Source organism: Bacillus rossius, chromosome 2 (genome assembly GCF_032445375.1).
Source record: "Bacillus rossius redtenbacheri isolate Brsri chromosome 2, Brsri_v3, whole genome shotgun sequence".
In the NCBI taxonomy this organism is placed as follows: Eukaryota; Metazoa; Arthropoda; class Insecta; order Phasmatodea; family Bacillidae; genus Bacillus; species Bacillus rossius.
Genome location: NC_086331.1, coordinates 101,806,134 through 101,829,777, shown reverse-complemented (window position 1 = coordinate 101,829,777; position 23,644 = coordinate 101,806,134). Strand labels below are relative to the sequence as shown.

At 38.8% G+C, this 23,644-nt stretch overlaps 1 protein-coding gene across 10 annotated transcripts in view; it reads left to right on the top strand.

Annotated features, from left to right (window-relative positions):
- LOC134529524 (plasma membrane calcium-transporting ATPase 2) overlaps nt 1-23,644 on the top strand; it is a 349,005-nt gene that overhangs the window by 115,189 nt on the left and 210,172 nt on the right. For 5 of the 10 annotated variants that reach the window (XM_063363708.1, XM_063363711.1, XM_063363707.1 and 2 more), the window contains exon 2: nt 1,376-1,467. The exons of 1 other annotated variant lie outside the window; for it this stretch is intronic. The gene's annotated coding sequence lies outside the window, so the exon portion shown is untranslated. The remainder of the gene's footprint in view (nt 1-1,375; nt 1,468-23,644) is intronic. 4 more of the 10 variants (XM_063363712.1, XM_063363709.1, XM_063363706.1 and 1 more) reach the window with 1 other exon arrangement.

The window sequence follows — 23,644 nt, the reverse complement described above, 5'->3', positions numbered from 1 at the left end:
ACACGTTTGTCTGTAAGTTTTGTTAAGTCCCTCAATTAATTCAGCTGTCAGTGAAACAGGTTTTTTTTTACGTAATTTGAATAGTTTTTTTCTCTGTAAAATTGATTATAATTGATAGAACCTTGCACTTAAATTGAGATTTCCATTTGTTAGTTTAAAAAATAATTTCAAAAATGTTAATTGGATAACACAAAATTTATTGAAAAATACTATTTGTTTTATTGTCAATGAATTTGTTAATCGACAAATTTTTCAAGTTTAATTTAAATTTTGTTACGACACCGCACTTGTGAAATCAAGTATTCATTTGCTTCATGGAACTAAATTTAGGGCGCATAATAGGACTACTTAGACGCAACATAACATTTAATTCCCCCTACCCTTCTCGCATCCAACCAACAAAAAAGGACATTTGTAACGGGTCTGAAATCATTGTAACACAAACATATTTTATTTATAGCTTCCTACAAGACTAATCTTAATAATTTTTCATAATTTATAACATGCACACGTCTTTATATTATGAAATAACTTAATTTTTTATTCGAAATGAACAAATTTGTACACCTATTGATTGAAAGCTTTCCTCACTAGATTCACCAAATTCTCTCGGCTTGTGGGTAAATGTCACGTCTATATAAAGTTTTTAACTTCTAAATGTTTTTGAATGTCTTCTTGTGGACATGTTGAGGTCAGAATATGTACAAGCTTGTTAGCTTAATTCATTTACAAGAATGTGTTCAAATAAAGATATATTGGGCTTGCTTTCAACTAGATGTTCTAAAGAATGCGATGCATTAAGCTCGTAAACAATTACATTACAAATAAAAATAATAATTTTTGCAAAAAACCTTTTCATAAACCATTTAATGCTAGTGTGGTGTGAATTTAAATGGAAGTTTTCCATTCCATAACATACGTATTCAAAAATAACGAATGACATGACTAATTAGGTGAATAAAAACTATTGGAAAAATTTAAAACGGTAAAGACTTAAAATCAATACAGGCTATGTCAATTTAAAAGTGAAGATATAACACATAAACCAGGCAAATTCAAAATAGTGATTTCTGACTTCTGCATTTTTCGGCATTGAGATTGAGACAATGAGCTTTAATACAATAAGGAAACAGATTATAGTTTAAAAAATAAAACTGAACATAAGTCTTAATTTAGCAGTAAATATTTTAAGGGTTAAATTGTATAAACAGAAGATTTATTTTATTTTTTTTGTATGGAAACTAAGTACATGTGATTCACGACCATGCTAATGTTTTTAAAGAGTTTACATTTGTCAAACTTTTCTTTTTCTTGTTTTAATATTGTTTTGTGTATTTTTGTTTGATTTTAAAAATACAATTTTTGTTTGTTTTAGGTACTAGAGGAATTCTAATTTTGCCCGAGAAAGGTAATTCAAGAGGCCATACGTGTTGGGGTATCAAGTCTTAGAAGTGCAGAATATAAACTGTAGGTATATTTCAAAAAATATTTTTAATTATAATTTACTGTCTAATATTTTATAGTGGTATTTTATTGCACAAACTGGTAGAACGACTTATATTATAATTTTTTGTGTTTACTTTGTTTAGACATTGATATCACTAAAAATGTGAAGCTCATATTTAACTTTATGAAGTTAAGCCTCCTCATGCTATTTTTCTACAAAGAACGTAACAATGCTTTTGTATTACTTATTTATTGCAGTAATACACAGCGAAAACACCATAAATCTCCCCAGCCGAGTAAAGTTGGAAAAGCAAGAGAGTGCGTGATCAAAATATTATGTCTGAAGTGTTCGAAATCAAGAGCAGGTTGTAGGTACCCCTGTTTAATTTAACTCATTTTTTCAACAAGATCCTGGAGATACTTGATGCTTTATGTGTTCTATTACTGACGCAAGAATATGGGAGTTTATCGCGAAAATAGTCTATATAAAAGATTTAATTTGTGTATTTATTATGTTTTCAATAAAAACTGAAACTTTTGAAGTTAATATCTTTGTTATTAGAGTTACCATTTAACTATTAACTGATTAAAATAAGACTGTTAACCAGTGAGAGCATGTTTTACAATTGTTTCTATTTTAGATAGTTTTAAAAAGGTTTTTTATTATTTTTTTATTTTATATTTTATAAATTGCTGTACAGCAGATTAAAAAATTGGCATTATTTATTTGCATAGGTGAAATATCGTTTCTTACTATCGGAGATTAAAATAAATATAATTTCCTTAATTATAACGGTTTATAAATAGAACATGATATGGTGCCTTGACTAAAATGGCAGCTGATGGATAAACTACTTTGGGACCATCTACCACTATATCTTGTACATTGAGCAATCGTGTTGAAATCTTTATAATTAGAAAACCTTTTTATTTGTAATTTCAAAATAAATGCCGTGGTAACTGTGTTTTTTTGTAGACCTACCGTTATAAAGTAGCTTCGCCATGGTCTAAGTTTAAGGCATTCAGAAACCATGATAGCATAGTGTCCATTTTTTTTACTTGAAACTGTAAGGAAAATTTAGTATTGTTAACGTAGATAGAAAAAAAAGAGCTAGTTATTGAAATATAGGGTAAGTTTGGTATTATAGTTTTTTTAAGGAGGTGACATGGAAATACATTTATAGGTAGTTAGCGGATTGTAAACATTTTATTCTGTGTGGAAGGGTTTTAGCTTGGGGATTAGCTCAGTATTTTCGAACCATGGAGTTGAAAATTTTCGTGGTATTTGCTTTACAGAAGTGCCTCTCTAAGTGGCCACTCTAAGACGTTAGGCATTCTCTCAGAACAGTCCCTCCCGCTTGAGTATGTTTGATGCAATATTCCATGAACACCGTGTGCTTACCCTGTATTCACTCATACACTGCATGTATGATCGGGCCATACTAACAAAATATGATATTTACGAAAAAAATGTTTGCGATACAACGATGTTAACGCTTACTTGACGATGCTAACGATACGTTTACGTTTACCATAAGACGATTTTTACGATTTGGAATTTTTTTTCTCTTGCTGATTTGTAAGAAAATATTTTAACGCTTTCTTCCTTAGGTCATATCTGCATCGTCAGTTAAATTGTTGTATGTGTCATCTTTTCTTTTGAATCTTTTTTTTTTCCTTTTGTCACTCTTGTAATTATAGTAATTATAATAATATTGTATTTTAATATTTTGCACAATCTCAATTTAAAAAAAATATAAACTTTGATCAAAAAATAAAAAATTACATCCTTATTAAACTTAAGTTACGTAACAAATACAAACGACGCCTTATTATTATTTACTTATAATTTAATACTCGCAACCCCATTTAAAAACTGGGAGTATTGGCAGCAACCAACTAACCTACCGCTCAAAAAAAATCAATCTATGTATCATGTATTGCTATTTAAAATAGTCTTTTTCGTAAATACTGTAGTCTGTTTCATGTACCTTGTCTCAAATTTGATAGTTCTTGAAAGTAGTACCGCCATGGATACCCATTTTTCAAATGTCACTTGCCAAGCTAAACATGATGTTTTTTTTTTTAAGAGCAATAACAATCACACGGAAATGTTTACAAGCACTTTTAACAGAAAAACAGAGGCAAGGGGATACGTATACTGTCAGTAATACTTATGAAAACTGTCAAATCTGAGACAAGTTACACGACACAGAATTTGCATGAAGTCACGGAATAGGGATAGCATTGAAATATTTATATTTGGAAATAATTTATACCTGCTTTTCAGTTCATTTTTGTTTCTTTATTTTTATTAGAAAAAATTCTTAGTGATTCATACCAAAATGTTTCTTTCCTTAAACTTGGTATTTACGTTATCAATTTTTTTCACTTAAATATTTGTATGTAGAAAATTATAAAATATTTAATTGCATTAAATTAAAAAATGCATAAAGCACCAATAAGATATTATATAATTGCACAAATATGAATAATTTAAAAGTACAATTGGTAGAATATATTATTAGGGTACAATCGTATAATGTATTCACAGAGTATAATGTTTCATTTAAAAAATTAACCAACCAAAACAATGATATTCAATTTTCTAAGTGAATAATACATGTGTAGTTTATGTTATGTTCATACTAACTGAATTATGCAGTAGTGGTTCTATGGTGACGTATTGCAACACATTAACTATTATAGCATGTTAAAGCATTTAAATGAAGGACGTTTGAATAAACTGTTGAAAGACGGATTTACACTGTTTATCAATGTTTATATGGTGCACACGTGCTTATAGCACGCATACTTTAGAATTTTAAATATCAGGAGTCAGCATAGCTTATATACTGTCGCCACATCTTAACCTACAGATTGTAGCTAGAAAATACAAACCAGTATATGGTTTCAAGAAATAGTTTCGTAAACATTGTTACGTCAGTAGGTTAGAGTTAGACAGGGTGTACCATCACTTTTCGTTGTCGAATCAACACATTCTCGCTGTAAATCACAAAGCATAAATCGTTTGCAGTTTCTCCTTATTTCAGTGACATACAGTTTAGATTTACTTCAGTATCTCTCTCCTGCATTATTTTTCACATTCGTCTAAAAAGCCACGGTGTCTACTGTTTTCGATAGTTCCAAACGTCACGAATAAGTATTGAAATTGTTGGACCGACCACAAAAGTCAAGAAAATATCCCAAAATATACAATATACAATAACTGTTCTGAAAGTCACGGAAAATTTATATCCAGCAGCAGTTTTCTAACTAATTTTTGTGATTCCTTCATCAGTATTTATGCACTGTGTGCATCGTGTTAGTCCGTCTCAAATTCAATTCCAGGTGGATGCACTGTTGACGGAATGTTAAGCCCCAATTAATACGACATAAAATGAAAATAAATATTGGAGCCTTCGGGGCGTCTGCGAATACCTAGTGAACCATTTAGTACTTTTATAGGACTTTGCAATAATATTTTCTTACTATTTTCTTTTTATCACAGAGTAATTGATTAAGTAATCAAATATTGGCAATAAGTATCTTTATTATTTGGAATATTTTGTTCATCATTTTTAGTCAAAATTTAAAGAGTTTCAAATTGACGGACAAGGGTATTCTGAGGAAAATTGCCTCTCAAGTAAAATTCATATTTTTTTTAGGAAAAACAGTAGGACATAATACCTCGAAGAATGAATTTTCCCATCGAAATAGGGAAATACTTTGCCATTTTAAGAACTTTTTGAGCCGTTTTTAAAAACTTTTGTAGAAATGTTACTTCCGTGAGTCACACATCCAAGATAGCTGGCCCCGACACCTACACCACAACCTTGAACCTGCTTTTGAACTGGTTACTACACACTAATCCTGACCATTTTACAACCAAACAAGCCTGCATACATTTAAATAATTACAAATGGTCTGGCCATAATTTTTATTTGGAAAGTCCAAAACCGGTTGCCTTCTCACTATACTTTTATAACGTGTTTGTTACATCAATAGAAAATGCTAAATTTCAGGGACATATTTAGGAAAATGCCCTTTTACGCTTGTACTAATATACCAATGCGACACCTTGGTCGGCTGGAACTGAAAGGGACAATCTAATATAGTAATATAGAATACGGCAAGCTGGGACACGGGTTCTGGGTGTGGTGTGTGGTGGGGTTAATGACCAACCGAGCTCTGACGTCACGCCCATTTCTGAAGTCAAGACAGCCATCTTGGATGACCTTGACCTTGCACTTTAACCTTGTCCTTGACCTTCGACCTTCAAATTGGCCAAAATTTGCCCAAAATTCCTCAAAATTTGCCAAAAAAATCACCAAAATTTCTATTTTTTAAATTTTTTTTGGAAAAAATCCCGCTAAAACATCTCAAAAAATTCCACAATTCAAAAATTAGGATTTCAAAAACCTCAAAATACTTTTTGTCTTAGAAAGAACATAAATTACTAAAAGAGGCTTAAGCATCCATTACTATAGCCTCCGATAAGCCTCTGACGTCAACTAGGATTATGACCGCCATATTGTATTATGACGTCATCGTTGCAACTTCCGTTACGGTCTCCATCCTGAAAATCCGTAACTTTTATGTTAGAAAATCTGGGAAAAATTTATAATTTATAAAAAAATTAATCAACCGAATTTAATAATAAAAATTAAATAAAAAAATATTTTTAAAAATTAAATGTACACTTACGCCATGGAGATCGGAGACCTCGGTTCAAACCCGGTGAGGTCAAAAATAAAAAAAATTCATCGACCGAAACTTCCTCCACGGTAGCCGTCGGCAGACTGACCTCCCACCACTTATGTCAAGGTATATATATCGTCAGCAAGTATGACCTCATGTCCACCATCTTGGAAATCCTTATTTATTATCCGATTTTAATGAATATGTTTTAAAATTTATAAAATAAATAAATTTATAATATAAAATCCTTAAAAAAAACCGCTGCATGTTTCGTTACGACCGCCATCTTGAAAATCCATTATTTCAATGCTAGAAATTCCGAAAAAAATTCAAATTTTTTTTTAAAATTACCTTCTACAAATGTTTCGTTATGTAATCGATTTCCGTATTCGGTTCGATTCCCGACGAAAGTAAACCAGTAATTTAATAATAAATTTAAAAAATTCTCAATAAAAAGTAATAAAAACATCTTACACCACACCCGACAATTTTAATTATTTCACCTCTGTATCAATTATCGTTACGGACGCCATCTTGAAAAACTTTTTTTTATCTTATTTTAATAAAACAAAGTTCAAAATTCATTTAAAAATTAACTTATTAAAATACTGATTGATAAGATCGATTCCCATCCTTGGTTCGAAACCGGTAAGAGCAAAAAAATAAAAAAACGACAGAGCCTACCTCCACGGAAGCCGCCTAGACTGACCTCTCACCACCAATAACAAGGTATATATCGCCAGCTTGTATGACGTCATGTCCGCCATCTTGCCTTCGTCTTCTGGAGACCACCATCATGTTTTCGTCTGTTGGAGTGTGCTGATGCCATGTTAGTATGATTTTCTGTTCACCATACCTTTGACTTTGACTGATGGCATAGAACTTTGACCTTGACCTCGAACTTTGACCTTGACCTTGAAAATTTGACCTTGACCTTGAAAATTTGACCTTGACCTTGAAATATGACCTTGACCTTGAAATTTGACATTGACCTTGAAATTTACCTTGACCTTGAACTTGAAATTTGACCTTGACCTTGAAATTTGACCTTGATTTTGAAATTTGATCTTGACTTTGACATTTGACTGTGACCTGGACGACCATCATGGATCCGACATTTTGTGTTCAGTAAATGCTACCAGGAGCTACCACCTGCTAGAGGACATTGCCGCCATCTTGTTTTCGTCTGCTGGAGGACACCATCTTGTGTGTTTACTCGTCTTATAGATTGCATTACTATCATGCTAGTTTTATTCTAACCCGCTAGAGTGCAGTAATAATTTATTATTACTGAGGTGCTCACCATCTGGAAATTTGGGCGCCATCTTAGAATCGTGTAATTATTTAGCTAGAGATTCGGGAAAAAATCCAAAATTCATCAAAAAATTCACTCATTAAAGTAATGATTGATTCGAAACATGGTTCGATCCCTGGATGATATAAAATTAATGTAATATAACATAAATTAACTTAATAGTGGCAGGTTCGAGAAATAAAAAACAAAAATGTCTTCTTTTACATACATAATATTTATTACTTAATTTATATTCTACTATAGGAAAACCCTGCGAAGGTAAGCCATCTTATAAACATTTAGGTCTACATACCCGTGAAATGACTAATTCTTAGTTCCAAACGGTTTATACTAGACAGAGACCAGGCAGAACGTTTACTGACATTATTCTCCTCTTCTTGACAGAGTTTCTGAACACCATATTTAACAGTCTGCTTCACGACGTCAGAACTGTAAATTACTGCAGCCGATGTCTAGAATGCACACTTCTTCACTTTTTCATCGCACTTATATGACTTTCCATTGATAGAGTCCAGCCACATGTGATACTTTAAAGGAACGTTTGATGCTAAATCATCAGTAAGGCGATTTATAATATTCTGCCTGATAACGCCAAGGAAAATAAAAATGCCTTTGGCTCCAAATGCTTCAACAGCTCCAAAGCTCCAAAGCTCCAAAAGCTATAAAGCTCCAAATCTCCAAAGCTCCAACAGCTCCATAGCTCCAACAGCTCCAAATCTTCAACAGTTCCAAATGTTCCAAATGCGCCAACAGCTCCAAATTCTCCAAGAGCTCCAAAGCTCCAACAGCTCCAAATATCCTAATGCTCCAACAGCTCCAAAGCTTCATCAGCTCCAAAGCTCCTAAGCTCCAAATTCTCCAACAGCTCCAAAGCTCCAACAGCTCCAAAGCTCAAAATCCTCCAACAGCTCCAAAGCTCCAACCGCTCTAAATGATCCAACAGCTCCAAAGCTCCCAATGATCCAACAGATCCAAAGCTCCAACAGCTCCAAAACTCCCAATTCTCCAACATCTCCAAAGCTCCAACAGATATAAAGTTCCAAAGCAGGTTAGAATAAAACCAGCATGATGGTAATGCAATCTATAAGACGAGTACACACAAGATGGATTCCTCCAGCAGACGAAAACAAGATGGTGGCAATGTCCTTTAGCAGGTGGTGGTAGCTCCTGGTAGCATTTACTGAACACAAAATGTCGGATCCATGATCGTCGTCATGGTCACAGTCAAATTTCAAAGTCAAGGTCAAATTTCAAGGTCATGGTCAAATTTCAAGGTCAATGTCAAATTTTAAAGTCAATGTCAAAGTTCGAGGTCAAGGTCAAAGTTCTATGCCATCAGTCAAAGTCAAAGGTATGGTGAACAGAAAATCATACTAACATGGCATCAGCACACTCTAGCAGACAAAAACAAGATGGTGATCTCCAGCAGACGAAGGCAAGATGGCGGACATGATGTCATACCAGGTGACGATATATACCTTGTTATTGGTGGTGAGAGGTTAGTCTAGGCGGCTTATGTGGAGGTAGGATCTGTCTTTTTATTTTTTTTATTTTTTGCTCTTACCGGTTTCGAACCAAGAATGAGAATCGATCTAATCAATCAGTATTCTAATAAGTTAATTTTTAAATGAATTTTGAACTTTGTTTGATTAAAATCGGATAAAAAATAAAGATTTTCAAGATGGCGTCCGTAACGATAACTGATACAGAGGTGAAATAATTAAAATTGTCGGGTGTGGTGTAAATGTTTTTATTACTTTTTATTGAGAATTTTTTAATATATTAATAACTTTCCGGTTTACTCTCGTCGGGAATCGAACCGAGGACCGAAATCGATTACATAACGGAACATTTGTAGAAGGTAATTTTTAAATTTTTTTTGGAATTTTATTGGGAATTTCTAGCATTGAAATAATGGATTTTCAAGATGGCGGTCGTAACGAAACATGCAGCGGTTTTTTTTAAGGATTTTATATTATAAATTTATTTATTTTATAAATTTTAAAACATATTCATTAAAATCGGATAATAAATAAGGATTTCCAAGATGGCGGACATGAGGTCATACTTGCTGACGATATATATACCTTGACATAAGTGGTGGGAGGTCAGTCTGCCGACGGCTACCGTGGAGGAAGTTTCGGTCGATGATTTTTTTTTATTTTTGACCTCACCGGGTTTGAACCGAGGTCTCCGATCTCCATGGCGTAAGTGTACATTTAATTTTTAAAAATATTTTTTTATTTAATTTTTATTATTAAATTCGATTGGTTAATTTTTTTATAAATTTTAAATTTTTCCCAGATTTTCTAACATAAAAGTTACGGATTTTCAGGATGGAGACCGTAACGGAAGTTGTAACGATGACGTCATAATACAATATGGCGGTCATAATCCTAGATGACTTTAGAGGCTTATCGGAGGCTTTAGCCATGGATGCTAAGCCTCTTTTAGGAATTTGTGTTCTTTCTAAGGCAAAAAGTATTTTGAGGTTTTCGATGTCTTAATTTTTGAATTGTGGAATTTTCTGAGAATTTTTTAGCGGGATTTGTTTTTCAAAGAAATGGAAATTTTGGCTATTTTGGCAAATTTTGAGGAATTTTGGGCAAATTTTGTCAAATTTGAAGGTCAATTGTCAAGGTCAAGGTCAAAGTTTAAGGTCAAAGTCATCCAAGATGGCCGTCGTGACGTCAGAAATGGACGTGACGTCAGCGCTCGGTTGGTCATTGACCCCACCACACACCACACCCAGAACCTGTGTCCCAGCTTGCCCTATTCTATACTACTTAATATAATATTGTAGTTTTATTATTTTTATATCTTTGTTATATATAACACAATGCATATTTATTGAAGTTATCTAGTAAATTCAAGAATTAAGACTTTTTAAAACATTTATTCATATAAAACTAGACCATAACAATGTTATTCTACTCGGCTTTTAGTTGTATTTGTGTGCCTAATAAATAAATAATTTGTAAAATATTTACTAAATTGCAACAGCAAATTCCGGCATATGTATAAGGAAAGTTTATGTGTATGTTTTTGTATGCGCTTCTGTTTGCTTGTATCTCGCTCGGATGGTCCCGAATAAATTTCACACTTACGAGCTTTTAGTAGGCAGTTACTGTTTGTATGTAGCTTACGTTCAGTCCAAATTGGTGAATTGGTTTCAGACACGTGTATTGGAATAATTCAATCCACCTTTGCCATAACCATTAAAAAATTTTAAAATATATTGAATTAATAAAATTAATTTTGCAAAAGTTATAGTTGTTGATTATTCACACAAAAAGCCAAAATAATTTATCAAATATTTATTTTAGACACCTCAATTCACCTAAGCACATTAATAAAATCTTTCTACCTTGAATGGTTATGTTTTTTCTAGTAAATAATTTCTTAGTAGTATCTACAATATGAACAGAAAAATTTAATTTTACAATATATATTCTTTATTACCTCCAAAAAAAATCCGATGGCATCCAAAATAATTCACGACAAAATAGCTTATTTGGTAGATTCTATAAAAACGAATCAGCCTGGAACGTCTGGATCTTTCAGACCACTCTGTGTTAAAACTTATCATGATCGGTCGTAACTAATGACATACTTCACAATTTTCACAAGCTTGCTAGCCTGCGAATTAATTTTTAAAAATTATACACAGCCTTTCTACTTTGTTCATTTTTATAGTTAAAATCTAAATGTTCTCTTCACCATATCTTTTATTGTAAAACAAAAATCCAGTATACATTTATTATTTAAGTTATATGAAGGCCTCGGATAGAATTAACGTGTTTTTATCATGACACAAATCTAGACGCGTATTTGCAATTGGATGGCCAAACACATTTTTAGTAGTAAGTACCCTGAGGAAAACGTGCCCTGCACGTATTAAAGATTGCCGAAAACCTCCACTGGCGATTGTGATTGGCCGGACGCGCTCGCCACGCCTCCTCATTACGGGTGAATACGGTTCCCAGTCTCCCCGCGGAATATTTACCGGAATAAGAGGGACCATCGCCGGCTGTGTTTGGAGGACGGCGGGCTTGATGGGGCCGTAAAGGCGGCGGACAAAATGTCTGCAGGCTGTCACTGGGATCATGAGGCCACGCCGCTTATGCGGTAAATATTTACGTCTGGAAATAGGTAGCCTAGGAATAAGCCGCACAATCGCTCGACGGCCTGTTGGCGGCCCACAAGCCTCCGCGGGTCTCTCTTCTTGTCGGACGGCCGGCTCGCTTGCGGCAGCCCCCATAGAGTCGAGACCTGCCATAGACACGTTCTAGTCTTCCACGCACGATGCTTACGTTAACTTGCGATTTACCAACGTATTTTAAATGTTTACACAGTGGGCTATGCCACATTAAACCTCAATAGTGGATTTTAAAAAAAATTATGATACTGAAAACACACAAAAAAAAAAAAAACAAGCCAAAATCAGCCCATGCCACACTTTAAACGCATAGACAGCACAAAGGATTCCTTCGAAGGAACTAGTCTGAAAAAAAAAACATCACAGCACAGACGAACCGAACAAAGCGGGCTGACATCGGCGAGAAAGTTATGACGAGAACAGTTGATAAGACATTGGGGAAACCCAGCAACAAACAGACGAATTTAAAGATGATACTAAACAGATAATGTTGACAATGTAACGACATCACAGAGACGCACAGGCGAACTCAGTGGTGTGACTCAACAAATATTCCGGACACCATAATGACGACAGCACAGATGAACACAGTAAGTAGACTTCCTTAAACAACATCTTTTCGACGTTTGGATAACTGAGATCTGTTCCCCTCCTCAGGCAGAATCAGACTGATTGAAAACACCACCGATCCATCAAATTGCCAGCTGGGTCATTTAGCGTGTCTGAGGCCAGAAACTTAAGATTCTATAACTCTCACTGTGCACTTTATTGCAAGGTGCACCCCACACTTTCGTAGAATCCTTGGATCAAAGAGCAGAGTTCTTGTTCTGTGGGATAATTTGGCTAACGGGCCTGAAGTATACCTTAACGTGTATTTTTTTGTGTAATGCTAATTTAGGCAATTTTGCTTGAAAATTATGTGGGGGGGGGGGGGGGGATCACTGGATTGTTCGTCTTGTTGAGTAATTTACAGACGTGTGCATAATGTTACGAGATACCGCTTCAAATCAACCCGCAAACCTGCAAATCTACGGGGCGTAGGCAATACCGTCTGACAAGTTATGGTCGTATCTGAGCGTCGTCTCTCCATAGCGTAGCCAAGGGAGAGCTAAGGTTCTGTTTTGGAATAGAAGGAATGAAGGAAAGACCTGTCGGTTCACGTATTTCCGGCTCCTCATATCCAAAGTTGAAATAGGAGGGCATTTTAAAGGGATAGTATCCTAAATAATTTTGCTTCTAATATTTCGGGGTTTTGTACACAATTTCTTTTGTAAATTTATAATATGACCATATTAAATTCTTAGAAAAAAAATCTTTTCTCCACTAAACAAGTCCTTATTTAATGGATTTTATGAACTGTAAGGCAATTTTTATGCCAGTCCTAGCATGCTTTAAAAGCATGGAATTGTGTGAAATACAGTTTTTTTTATTAACCGTTCGTATGTAGCCTTCGACTCGAAACGCCTTAATTTTAGCGTATCACTTATTAAATCAATAAAAATTAGGTTTTCCCAAAACCCTGAATAACTTATGTTTCTATGATTTTGGGAAAACCTAATATTGATTGATTTAATGGATGATAAACTAAAAATAAACTGTTTTAATACGAAGGTACATACGAACGGTTAATACAAAAATGTATACCACTTGATTGCTTGCTTCCAGTACATGCTAGGAATGACATAAAAATTGTATTTAAGTTTATGGAAACAAATAAAGACAATTCAGTAGAAACATTTTTCCATAAAATTAAATATGGATATTTTATGAATTTGTTAAAAATTTATATGCAAATAAAGAAACCAAATGTTAGTTTCAAAATAATTAATTACATTGCGCTCTTAATGTGTCTGCCTAGCCAGGGATGTTGGCAGTGGTTGTGAGGCAGAATTATAAATGCTACGTTCACTGGTTAATCTAGCACACGATTGCCTCTAAACTGGCGTGGCCTTCTTGTCATATGAAGCAATATCTGCATCCAGCGTGGTAGCATTTATAGCCTGTTTCCCCTAACTTGTCTTAAAATTGCCAGTTATCAAATGTAGAACCATTGGTCTTGTTATCAATCTGTCAATGTTGTTGCTGGCTAAGGTGCCTGGGACCCCTCGGGGAATGATTGCTGACCTATGACGTGTCGGAGCTGTAGCCGGCTCTAGTATCTGAGTGATGCTCTCGCCAGGTTACCGAAACGGGCAAGTGATGCGAATATATAGCCTCTCCTGCTTACGGCAACCCATAGCCTTCACGCGGCGCCAGTGTTGATATACAAATAGGGCTCTGCCGGGAGTGCCCGATCCTCTGACTTCCTCGGTGAGTCGAAACGGGAATTTCTAGTAGGTTAGTAGGCTGTGGATGGGTGGCTGCGCCCTGACCTGCCGAAAAGCTATCGGGGGGTTTGGACCCCCAAACCCTAGGTGGTGTCTCAAGATACCTGGTTCATTGTGATGAACCAAATGGTGTGCATGGAATAGCGAAGGACTGCTGAGAGTCCTGAGGGTCGCCGTGGTCGGGCGCAACCCGGGCCTTTTCTAATGGGGCTGTAACCCGGTGGCGGGGGAGAGTCCGAGGTGAGTAACCGAGGATATTTATGCGGCCGGGGGCGGCGGTCGCTGGGACTGGAGGTGGTGCCGGGAACGCACTATACCTGAAAGTGAAGGGTACCATGGGACTGATCCTTTGATGAGACAGATCCCCGCTGAGGTTTCCTTAAACGGCCCTGGATCAGATTATGGAGATGGACTCGTGGTGGCAGTGGTGCTCCGATCGCTTGGAGCACACTTGGAGGAGTCCCCACCCCGATGACGAGTGGCAGTCGTGAGCTACTTTAATGCTCGGGCACTAGCCTGCAAAGCTAGCAGAGGTTGGATAATCCTCGGCTGGATCACGAGCATCTGGGTGACCGAGGAGTCCCAGTGATGTGAAAGGTACGGGCCGTGTCGGTATTTACCGGGCCCACAGTGGGGGGGCTTGCACTGGTGGTGTCCTGGGGTATTCGGCGGCTGGTGGCCTGCGGTGGCGTAGCATGTTGAGATGGGTCTCCTCAACCACTGTGCGTAGCTGTGGGTTCTCCAGAACCGTGCCGCGCCTGAATATCGTAAATATTCCAGGTCCATTGGGGCCCATGGCAGCTTCACTACCATGTAAAACAGATCCGTCCCCTGGCTTTATTCTGATACTACCTTTGAGGTGCAGGCACAGAACCACGGACGCGTGCAGCTAATAGATCTTGCGAAAACATGTCAATGTTGTTGTGTCAAAAGTGTCTGAAAAGAACTCCATGTGGTTGTCAGTATTCGTAAACAAACATAAAGGGTTGTTTTGTAAGTGAGAGTAATACCTTTGAGAACTGTCATATTGCAGACAAGTTACAGGACACTGATTATAACATGTAATATCGTATCCGGGAGAAAGCCAGGAGTCCAGTAAGGCGGTCGCAATGGAGAGAAGAAATAGGAACTAAAATAACCTCATTTGGGTTTCAACAGTTTTTTTTGGTAAAAACCTAGTTTCAGTTGTTTGATATTCTAAATTTAGCTCCATTGAAGAAAATAATATACTTTAATTGGATGACTGAATTTAAAAGCGACTGGCTGCCACAAATAGATTTCCCTGTGATGTCACTGAATATATTTTTGGGAATGACTACACCTGTAATAATACTGTCAATTAATACTTTGTTATGGCCTTTGTGAAAAACTCAATGCGTGATCTCCCATCACTCCACACAGGGTCAAGGTAGGCCTGGGCATACTTTGTTTGGCAGACTGTAGCGGAATATGGCAGACTCTTGAGAACTCTGGCGGAATATGGCAATTTGTAGCCCACTCTGGTTGACCATTTAAAACTCTGGCGGACTCTGGTAAACTGTAGATGACTGTGGCGGACTGTGGTGGAAGGTGGAATACTGTGGGTAATAGTGGCGGAATGTGGACGACTGTGGCAGACTGTAGATGACTGGCGGACTGAGGTGGACGGTGGTGGACTGTGGCGGACTGTGGATGATTGTGGCTGACTGTGGATGATTGGCGGACTGTGGTGGACTGTGGTGGACTGTGGCAGACTGTAGATGACTGGCGGACTGTGGTGGACTGTGGCAGACTGTAGATGACTGGCGGACTGTGGTGGACTGTGGCAGACTGTAGATGACTGGCGGACTGTGGTGGACTGTGGCAGACTGTAGATGACTGTGGCGGACTGTGGTGGAAGGTGGAATACTGTGGGTAATAGTGGCGGAATGTGGACGACTGTGGCAGACTGTGGATGACTGGCGGACTGAGGTGGACGGTGGTGGACTGTGGCGGACTGTGGATGACTGTGGCTGACTGTGGATGATTGGCGGACTGTGGTGGACTGTGGTGGACTGTGGCAGACTGTAGATGACTGGCGGACTGTGGTGGACTGTGGCAGACTGTAGATGACTGTGGCGGACTGTGGTGGAAGGTGGAATACTGTGGGTAATAGTGGCGGAATGTGGACGACTGTGGCAGACTGTGGATGACTGGCGGACTGAGGTGGACGGTGGTGGACTGTGGCGGACTGTGGATGACTGTGGCTGACTGGATGATTGGCGGACTGTGGTGGACTGTGGTGGACTGTGGCAGACTGTAGATGACTGGCGGACTGTGGTGGACTGTGGCAGACTGTAGATGACTGGCGGACTGTGGTGGACTGTGGCAGACTGTGGATGACTGGTGGACTGTGGCAGACTGTGGATGACTGGTGGACTGTGGCCGACGGTGGTGGACTGTGGATGACTGTGGCTGACTGTAGATGACTGGCGGACTGTGGTGGACTGTGGCAGAATGTGGATGACTGGTGGTCTGTGGTCGACGGTGGCAGACTGTGGATGACTGTGGCTGACTGTAGATGACTGGTGGACTGTGGTGGACTGTGGCAGACTGTGGATGGCTGGGGGTTTGTGGTCGACGGTGGTGGACTGTGGCGGACTGTGGTAGACTGTGGTGGGCTCTGCCGACAGTTGCGCAATGCCGCTACCTGGCGGCTCGGTGCGGGAAGCCTCACTTCTCGGCCCGTCGCACGTTAAGCACGCCCGCAGCTGTACGGCCTCCTGACGCACAGCACTCGCCGCTCTTGCCGCCAAGACGACTCCTGCTGAGGAGTCGAGCAGCAACTCACCGTCTTACATTCAACTTATCGACTTCGTAGCGACCTCTTCCTGATATTAACTGACAATTTGAGGTCGTTAAATCGTATAACACAATTGCGTCGAATGACCGAATTGCCCGCGATAAATATTTTCTACCTCTTAAAATATTTCTAGAGCCACGGTTATTTTTCTTATTCGTTGGAAGCAAAGGTGACTTGAAGCACATATATATCTGCTTCACGTTGATGATTGGACTACATTTCGTTAAATACGCCCTTGACGGCTCTGAAACAAAGATGCAAATTTGTTATCGACCAATGAGTTCTCTAAAATAATTTATTATGTTAAGGCAAGTTGAGTCAAATCTGGAGTGAAAATAGAAATGAAATAATCTTGGCTCTACTCATGATCATCCATAGAAGACTTGATTTTATACGGTCAAGTCATGTCTAGCTTGAAGTGCAATGGATCCGTGAAATAATCGTGTCTCTAAACATAGAGGTTAACATATTATTCATTTTAAGGGAAATTACAGCTATAACAATATTATCTTTAGTCACTCTCTCACTGTCCAAGAATATGTAATATTGTGTATTTTCTGCACAAATAATAAGTTTTTAAGTAATTAATATTAAGAAAATGTTATTGCTTAAAAATAAAAAAATACAGTTTGTGTTTCAGTAGAAAATAAGTTTACTCAGTAATATTTAAATAAACCACAGCCCCTTGCCCCCCCCCCAAAAAAAAAAAGCGCACACTATCATTTAACCAGAATTTCAGGTTTTTTCCTCGAAACATATGGAAGGAAGCTTATTTTTCGACAGTAAAGTTTTCGATTTTTATTTGCCTATAGAATTTCAAGAAAATGTGAATCATGTGTATTGAGCTGAATCATCATCAAAGTATTTTTTTTTCATAAATAACAATGAGTCAAAAGTGTAAAGCGTGGCCAGTAAAGCCGGAAAGAACCATATTTGTTAAGGAAATAAGTCCGTAAAAGCAACCCAGCAAAGTTACGGCCGCGAAGAATAGCGCGGAAATTTGAATTTTCCGCGCATTACGCGCCACTCCATTGGCTGAAGGGATGCGCATCTCAGCGCAGTGACGTCAAGAGTTAGTCAAAGGCATTAGCATACAACAGCACAAGGTATGGCTCTGCCGATCAGCGCAGTGTTGATGGTTTTGTGACCTGCAGTGCTGCGACTACAGGTTTTACGACCAACAACGACACGACAGACAACATTCGCATAGAGATGTCCGATGTGCACATGATGTACGGAAAGGCTAGAAGGATTGCAGCAGTATCGGTGCGTATTCACAACAGACGTGTGCCGAATAGAAAGACCATCATACGTCCTAACCACCGACTACCTGAAAGTGGGAGTTTAATACTGTACAAAAAGGGCTCTTTGCTAGTGAATATGGCCAATCCTAAAAGTCGCGTCACGATTGTCACCTGCTTCCCGAGGCGTATTTGAACGTCACGTCACGTCACGTCTCTGCGCTGCGCTATGATCGCGCGTCCTCTTAGCCTCTGGATTGGCGCGTGATGCGCGGGAAATTCAAATTTCCGCACCATTTCTCCCACCTGAAATTTTGCATGACTTCGTTTCTTCAACATATGACCTCTTATAAAAAAAACTGCTCGTTTTGGCATTCCCTACCACCAATTAAATTTGAGCCCCGTTGTTCACTAGCACCCTGCATGACCGTAAAACAATAGCTTAATATTTTAAGTGGTTAGTTTAGGTAAACAGCGAACATGTATGTAATATGTATACATGTATTTATACATGTATAAACATATAAATCTCGAGTTTTTCACAGTTTGAGGGTAAACTAAATTTTTATTTTATTGTAAGTGATACCCTAAAATACAGATATTTATAACTAACTACTGCGTACAGTTTAAAACCTTATACCACCACACGGTTTTATGTTGTCAATAAATGCTAGGACGGAAATTGGAATTTAAGGTATCAAAACACTTAATGAATAAATAAAACCATTGGTTAAAAATCACTATATCTATATTTTAATTAAATTATAATGTTTGTCCTTAATACAAAACCGACTATACAAAGAAAACCATCGCTAAACAATTTACATGTATTGTTTATTTTATAAGCACGATCGTAAAAATACAACTTCTCTTACTCAAAACTATCAAGCTGTGAGTAGGATACTTGACTAATAGCATTCCCTAACAAGACTATATACTGATAAAATATTATAAAAATACTATACATTGTTCCGGTTCACATTTTCACGATGTTGCAAAAAATTGCAAATTACCTGGACTCCAGGATTTAAAAATAATTTTGTATACACCAAAAGGGATCCTTAGCAAATTAACTAACAACCACTTAAAATAAATCATTTTAAGCCAATATTTATAGCTAATATAAATAATTATAAAAGTTAAAAGAATAATAATTTATTATAAATTATAATATCAAAACTCAAGGTCATAGATTTTTCTTTATTATTCTCTAAAATTATTCATTTAACAGGCGGTGTCGCTGAATAAAACATTATCTGTTTCTTCGATGAAAGAAAAGCCAAACTACTTGCTGGCAACTTGTTCTGGAAGAATGAACGAAAAGTATTCGAACCAACGATTCTTCTTTACAAAGTTTACAGTGATATAGTTCCGGAACTAACTTCATGCCCATGCAAACACCAACACCGGCCGGGTCCCACCAACAATATCGGACCAGCATACACTCCCAAACTACTGCATTGCAGTTTGTGAAAAGCATTCGCAAACCGGTCCAGGATCTTCATCGTTGATAGCGAGTCTTTTTAAAACCCCTAGCCAAAGTTCTTGTCCTACTGGCAGAGCCTTCGGGCTCCCATGGCCTCCGCCTTGCTCACAAACATTCTCGGCGACTGCTAGTCCGACTTTTGCCGCGCTCGATTAGCGAGTATCTCAGCTGAGCGTTTGCCTGTTTATTCGCAAGCCCACCCCCTCGGCTTTCTGACGTCACAAGCCATGCACTCGAGACGTTCTTGCACGCACGCGGACACATTTCCACCGCGTGCGTGAGTGTGGTCGCTCGGCAGTGCTTAGCGCGAGTCATCGCAGTACTCGCCGCCGCACTTTATCAATCTTGTACGTCCGGACTCCCAGCTTCACTTAGCGTGGGCCATCGTACATCGCGCACAAGTTCACCAAAGCATTTTTATGCCTTTCCACAGCAAACACCGCTGCCTACTAATACCAGCGAAGTTCCCTAGCAAAGTTCCGCCTGCATAGAAAAATATTACTGAGTGTCTTTAAACCTTCAAATACAATAAACATAAAAACTATACAAAAGTGTACTACAAAAATTACTAAAATATAAAATACAATTATAATTTTTAAAAGTTAAATTTAACAACAAAGTCTTTTTCCATATTCAGGCCAGGGGACTGGCCACAAATTCTTCCTCCAAAAAATCACAATGTGAATAGGGGAATAATTTGTATAAGTTTAATCACACACTCAACAGATAGTATAATAGAAACTTGAAATCGTCACAAAGTACCAATGATGCTGTAAACGTAATTCGTCCATCGGTGTATGGAGTTATCACTATTTGTAAAAATGCAGTGAAGCGCTAAAGTCGACACCAGAGATGCCCAGACGCCTTAACGAGCAAAGCAGTGAGCGCGCAGACTTTTCGTTCTTTTAAGTGCAGCTATAAGACTTCAACCGGTGAACCAATCGTTTTAAAGTCTAGAAATGGTTAAACAACGGGTTATGCTGACACCTCCTGAGTGATTTAAAGATATGATGTTTGGAAGTTCTAGCAATTTAAAGTGCCCAATGTTGTTTATTTAAAAGGCTTCAATTTAATGTTTTCCAAACGTGAATAGTCTTACTTCGGTGTTTGGCCTTATGCTTCTGCGTCAGCGGGGTCACAAGGACAGACAGTGGCGGCAGGCAAAGTGTTGAAAAGCCGCCCTGTGTTTGCTCACGACTGTACTCTCGAGGGCTGTACTTACTAGGAACATACTTGCCACCGCACAGTCGGCGAGGTGACTATTCCAAACATAGCGTGCTTCCTAATGCAGAACTACCTTTCAAAGGCTGTCACGCTAGCAAGGCAGCAACGAGGTACAGTGCAGACCAAATTGTAGCATGCTTTGAAATACATCAGCCTTCACTGGATGCGAATACACAAAACGATCACAAAGCAGGGAAATCTGGGCAAGCTATATGTAGTGGCTATAAGCCTGCAAACTTCTCGGTATTATTCGTCAACAGACTAGGCTGAGGCCCACGCGTAGGATATTATAATGCGTCTGGGGGGGGGGGGGGTTGATGTAAACGTTGAATACTACTTATTCTACCCACACATAAAAATTTTTAGGTTAAAGGTTTGGTGTAAAATTAGCCTACCTATTTTATATATTACCCTTAATATATATGTCCAGTTAAATTTGTTTTGTGCTATAATAGTGTAGCCAAGAATGTGTTCAATGAGGGATATCCCTGGTCGTGATGTCGCCGTCCTACTGTTTACTTGCTTGTTCCTCAGCCCCATGTGTATAGCCAAAGCTCTAACACTCTTCCTGGTTGCGTATGCGGCGCGATCCGCATCCACGCCCGTGGGGGCCCCAGGGCGGCAGGGCCGTTAGGCTAAGAGCGCCGGGTTAGCAAAGAAAAGGGGGAAAACCCCTGTGACATATATCTATATATGTTGTCCCAGGGATGTGATAGGTGTGTTCAGGGGCGTAGGAACCGGGGGGACAGGGGGGACGTGTCCCCCTGAACTTTTTGGGTGGAGGGGACTGTCCCCCTCAACTTTCTAGACCGTGATATTTTTATTTTATAATATTATTCTGCCCAACTTTATTTGTAATTTCTTCACTCTCAAATTTTATCTTAAGGAAACAATAATAATTTTAACATCGATGTATCCAATGGTTAGATGCAAAAACTGCTTAAAAAGCGCTATTTTGCACTTTTAAAATCAAAATTTTCCGGTGGAGGACCCCCGGACCCCCCGTCTTAGTAAGAGGGGAATGGATTTACATGACATCAACATCATTATTTGTCCCCCCCAACTTTATGAACAGAGCTACGCCAATGGGTGTGGGCCCGTGTCGGTACTGCCTGGGACCCCGGTGGGGGCAAGCACCGTCGGTGACCTGGGGGATACGGCAGGCTAGCAGCTGATCGGTGGGTCTCCTCCACCTTTCGACGTAGCTGTTCAGTTGTCAGAACCAGGCCGCGATTGGAAATGGCGTGTCTGTTTCCCGGCTCTCGGAACCCATGCCCAATATGTGGTTCTCAGAATTTGGACACGTGAAAGATCCATCCTCTCTCCAACTCGGGTATGCCCTGACGGGATTAGAAACCGATGGAATTCGATGAGCGCAGGCCTGTAGTCTGGTAGAAACTGTTTACTTGCTACTAGCTGCAACTTGATCCTGTGGTTTCCAGAGATCCTTAGGAACATATCGTAGCCTAGGCTGTTTTAAATAAAGATTAATATGATTGTCGGTGCGTTACGGCCAGGTCAAATACTTGTTTTCCAAGCTGATTCATCTTGTATTCGAAGTGAACATTGTTCAATATTGTTTGCTTTTGTTTGTTTTTGTTAAATTCGGGTGAATTTGCGTACCCGAGCGAGATTTCTCTGGTGCCGGGTACAGACGTAGTAGCTTGAGCACGTCTACCCGAATTCGGGCACGTCTGGCAACACTGGAGGGCGGGCAAGTCGCCAGCTCCGCGCGAGCTGGCGCCGAGCTTCTACACCTCGTGTGGCCGCGGCTCTATTGATCTGTGGCACCAGCGCCGCCCTGGCCTCGAGGCCCTTTGGCGAGGCCCTTCGCCTCCATGGCACACGACGCGGAACCCTCGAGTGTGCACCAGCGAGCGCGGCGGCGAGTCGTCCCGCCCACCGCCGGGTGTGGAGAGCCCAGGCAACGCCTGCAAGGCAGGATCATTCCGCGAGACGAAGGTGAAAGTGGAGTCGCGAACACCCAATCCCCTCCCCGGTGGGGAATCGAACCCGCGCCCCTAGGCCCACTGGCCAGCCACGCTAGCCACTCGTTCAAATGGGCGGACATCTACATTGTAAAAGGTAACACATGTGAAATTTAATTTATACTTTGGTTCAGTCATTTGCGATTTGCTTTGAAATAATCAAATTTAAAAAAAAAAGAAAATAAACCGTTTTCTGCATACGCTTGTTACTTTATTATTGAAACGTACCAAACTTATCTGTTTCATATTGAATTTGAACGTCGCTGTTGGCAGCATAGAATAAACTGGGTCAGTTTTTTTTTGTCTTTGGGCCTGCCTACTTGTGACATGACGTGGAAGGGAACGGTTGATCTGAGTCCACTACCATGTTCACTGTCGTCGGCACTGACCGATGGGACTAGCTAGCGTTCTAGGCGCTTGGTGATTCTAGGTCCTTATTCGTGGAACTGGCAGATATAAGGCTATAGTGCTGATCTGAACAGATTTAAATGGAAAATTTGTTAGACAACTAATTCTCACCGACTTCGAATAAACGAATACGTTCGTTCACATTCTTGTTGGCAGCCTAAATGCTGTATATTTTTTTTTTCAAAGCGAGTAAGTTTTGATTTGCTTTTCACTGAATCCTGCATAGTTTTGCTTTAAAAGATAAATAAAATAAGCATAATCATTTTTAATTCAGATATAGTATGTCTCTAACAACATCATCGCGTAGCCAAAGGGTTGGCAATATGACCTGGAATTTGGTAGAACCCACGATCCAGTCCTGGTCAAACCATTCTGATTTCTTTATTACATAGATTTCCAAAATCACTCCAGGAAAATAATAAGTCGTTTTCTTTACAGGTTTTGTCGATTCCTTCTTGAAATTTCCTGCACTGTATCGCTTGTATGTTTCGATTTCAAAAGTACTTGCGTTCGGTAAAACGATAAACT